Genomic DNA, 4,805 nt, shown 5'->3' on the forward strand with positions numbered 1-4,805 from the left:
TTTTATTGTAAACACTAAATGAACCAACAGAATGTTGTGCTTGTCTGGTCAAAGTTACAGTTAAAATCATCAAGTTTGCAAATTTTCTGTTTACACTCAAATTTATTTATTATATTGGTCTCTTGTTCTGAAGTTTGCCTACTTTTCTGGTGTTTTGATTTTATTGTATTTTTTTGATATATTGTTAGTGTCAGTTTGTGGCTTGGTGTGATGTATTTTGTTTCATTTTATGAAGCTTTCAGTCCTCTGTTTGTCTCTTCTATAACTATTTTGCATTTGATTTGTGCAATACACTTTGCGTGTAATGCATCTATTTTTGATAAGGTTACTCTCTATTGTACTCTTTGCATTGCATTTCTGTCTATAGTAACTTGATCTACAAGACTTCTTGAATGTTTGTTGTTAATCTATGTTTGGTTTGTTCTGTAGTTTTCTTTATCTGGTGTATCATTGATGGGAGAGAATCCAAACAGTCCTTTAAGTAGTGAATTTGCTATTGATATTTTTCTAGGTATGTGGGCATTCACTGTCTCTGTCTCAGTATAAGCATATTCTTTTGTGTGGGGTTATGTGCCTTTGGTGTATACTGACAATGAATTTATTGATTTTTAATTTGAGCATATGTTGGGCTAGGTGCTGAATTTTAGTACTGAGTTGTTCTCTAGGTCTTCCTTTAATGTCAAAATTCCCTCTGATATGTCCATTACAACTGGCATATCATTTACATCTAGTGACCAAGATATTTGTGTTTATGTATCATTTTCTTTGTTTCCATTACTATTTTTTTTTTTCAATCTTATATTGATTTTCATGACTTATTTTGTGCTTTTTTGATTTTGATTTTATTTTAAAAAATTTAACTGTTCCTTTTATATGACACATATATAATACAAAATCACATTAAAAATACAAATCCAAAACCAGGAGAAAATATTGGAAAAAGAGGAACAAAGAAAGAAAAAAGCTATGTCTTGAACACTATCTTGAATGTTCTTGAAATTTGAGCCCTTTTTTCCTTAGTTAAGCTGTTTAGCACCTAAACCATTGTAGAGTAGTTGACAGTCAAAGGACTCACATACCACATCTCATGCAATAAGTCAACCAGAAAAGAAAACAGTTGGCAAAACATATCTCAGCTCTCACCAAACTGACCTCAACTGTTTTCGTGTTCTCTCATCTTCAAAATAACTAATGGCCAAGCAAATAAGCTGATCCCTACATTGTTGTCTCATTACAAGTAAGGATTTTATAGTTTATGTATACATGCTTAGTCTCTCCTCAATAAAATCTTATTAAATGTTCATGGGTTTGCTTATTGTAATAATATATACAACCAGCTTTATTTTGCACCATGTTTAATACAGCATCAACAACAATTTTGACAGTGAAATAGCGCCTCATAACCAACTGCAATATTGGTGACCACCAAATTTAACACAGTATTATATTTGGATAATCATAGTGGTGCTTTTATGTAGCTAATGGAATGGTGTACACTAAACTTTAACAGTTCCCTTTTTGTGAATGGTGAACCTTGGAGGCATTTTTTTCATGCACATGCACTCATGCACGTGTGTGTGTGTGTGTATGTATAGATAGTTATACATGCTTGCATAAGCAAAAACTTGGAATGTGGAAAGTAAAAGAATATTTAATATTTCTGCAGAGTTACAGCTGTTTCATAATTTACTCCTAGTTACATCATAAACTTCATTACATTGGAACTTATTACATTAAATACACATCAGACACACACACATTATATACATGTAGACATGCATATATATGCACACACCACACAACCTTATACAGTATAATTGTATAGACATCCAACAATGCACAAAACAGAGAAGGCTAATCTTCTTGCCATATTCCATATACACTACATGTGTGTACTGTGTATTGTATATGTACCAACTCCTCAAAGTGAATGATGTAACAGGGAGTAAACTATGAAACAGCTGAAACTGTTCAGAAATGATAAATTTTTCTCTTGCCCATCACATCTCCTTTTCTTTGCTCCTTATATATATACTACAATGGAAATATTACTTCGTGTATCCTGAATTTTCAGTTGCATAATTGTGTTCAATTACATCATAAGTTAATTAATGGGTGACCTGACAGCCACTTTCTCAGCAAGAGTGCTTACAGTGAGTTTTACTTAATTATCCAAATTGAATTATCTACTTCATATATATTGGTAAGGCTTAGCTGTCAGGTCACACATTAATTAATTTGTGATGTAACTGAACACAACTATGCAACTGAAAATCCAGGATACTCACAGTAATGTTTCCATTATAGCATATATAAGAAGCAAAGTAAAGGAGAGTGTTGTATCCTCTGTCTCCAATGTCATGATATTGTGACAGATGGTTTAGATGCACTGTACCAGTGTAGTAACAGTAAACAAGATAACGATGCAGCCATAATAACAACTTAATGATCCAACAATCTCTTCATGAACCAACAATCAATATTCCAAATGAATTAACCAATTGACACCTTTCGACTTCACTGTGAACTCATCTCAAACTAACACACAAATTTCACTCCCTCTGCTACTGTTTATAATCGCTTGGTCCAGTCTATTTCTTGCAAGAGGGCGTCATGTCTCTCCTCCAAACAGAGATGTAAGAGGCAAGAGAAAACTTTGTTATTTCTGAATGTTTACAGTTGTTTCACAGTTTAATTGTAGTTACATCATTCACTTTGAGGAGGCTTTCAGTGACATTCTTGTATCCATTTGGGAGGAAGATAGTATGCAAGCATACTTCTGAGATGCCACCATAATTACACTCCACAAGAAAAAAGGAGTCAAATCGGACTGCAGAAATTACAGGGGTATTTTCCTGCTTTCCATTGCTGGAAAAATCCTGGCCTGCATCCTCTTTAACAGGCTCATCACCAGCGTCTCTGAGAGCAACTTACCTGAAGTCCAGTGTGGCTTCTGCGTCATAGATATGGTGTTTGCTTTGTGTCAAGTCAAGGAGAAATGTATTGAACAATGGATGGATTTGTACTCTGTGTTCATAGATGTGACCAAAGTTTTGGCACCGTTAACAGAGAAGCTTTGTGGCCCATCCTAACGAAACTGGGCTGCCCACACAAGTTCACCACATTGATAAGACTCTTTTGATGACAATATGACCAGTCAAATTCTATATGATGGCATGAAACAGAGCTGCGTACTCACCCCCATCTTATTCAACTTGTTCTTCATACAGGTTCTACCTTTCACAGTGAAAGACCTAGATCTGGGCACACCCATCAAACATTGCTCAGACAACTCTGTTTTGGCCTACACCGACTCTCTGCTCAAATCAAGACATTGGAAAAGCTTATCTCTGAAGGTATATTTGCAAATGACTGTGCCCTTATGGCACATAAGAAAAATCACCTGCAAAAGTATCAGCATTCTTTGGACTGACCATCAGCCTTGAGAAAATGGAGATCCTAGTTCAAGCAGCCATGAACACAATTCACTCCCAGCCAAACATCACCATTGAGGGAGTCCATCTTAAGTGTTTGAAGATTTCAAGTACCTTGGCAGCACAATCTCAGCCAATGGATCATTGGACGGCGAAATTCTATCCAGAACCCACAAGGCCAACCAAGCACTTGGAAGACTGATAGTGAAAGTCCTCCAGCAGAAAGGCATCAGACTATCAACAAAGTTCAAGATTTACAAGGCTGTAGTCGTTTCTACACTATTCTATGAATGTGAAACATAAACCCCATACTGTCGGCATATCAAACAGCTGGGACAGTTACACACAAGGGCACTGTGCAGGATTCATGGGCATTTTCTGGCAGGACAGTGTGAAAAGCCAAGAAGAGCTGGACAGAGGTTGTTCAACAAGCATTGAGTCAATGTTGCTGAAGGCTCAGTTACACTACTGGCTATGTCATCAGAATGACTAACCACCATGTACTCAGACAGCTGTTATATGGTGAGCTCATGCAGGAATCACGCAAATGGGGAAGACCTATACTGGCATACAAGGACACACTGAAAAGTGACCTCAAAGGGGGTGACATTAGCCCACATGAACTTGAAGCCTCTACCACAGAGAGATCAGTGTGGAGGTCTTTCACTTCATGAACAGCAGCTGCTATCGTAGAAGACCAGTGACATCTCGATACTGCAAGAGAAAGATATCACAGGGCAGCATCTGCCTCAGTCCTGTAAACAAACTATCACTGTGAGCATCTGTGAGCATCTGTGAGCATCTGTGTGCTTCCAGCTTTCGACTGAAGAATTACAAGCACTCTCGTCACTGAGAACACAGACTTTGTTGTCATCAGAAACTGATGGACTACCAATCTTATAAATGTAAGTGTTTTGACTGGACAGTTGGATACAATGCTGGCTGCAATGTGTTTCCTCATATTGCTGCTGGCTATGCTAGTGGGGCAACACTTGCCCTGGGTGGAACAGAATGCCAAACCATCACAGACTTAACCATTTGTTGCTGAGTGGACTGGAAGAATGGTGTGTTTTGCTTCGGAACACAATAAGGTACCAGGCTGGGAATCAAAACCACACTCAATTAACTGAGAGTACAACACGAATATGGCATGCATATGTATATATGTATGTATGTATATGTGTGTGTATGTATATATATATATATATATATACATATGTGTGTATATCTATCTCTTTCTCTCTCTCAATATACATACATATATATATATATATATATATATATATATATACATATGTGTGTATATCTATCTCTTTCTCTCTCTCAATATACATACATATATATATATATATATATATATATATTGGACAA

Source organism: Octopus sinensis, linkage group LG9 (genome assembly GCF_006345805.1).
Source record: "Octopus sinensis linkage group LG9, ASM634580v1, whole genome shotgun sequence".
Lineage (NCBI taxonomy): Eukaryota > Metazoa > Mollusca > Cephalopoda > Octopoda > Octopodidae > Octopus > Octopus sinensis.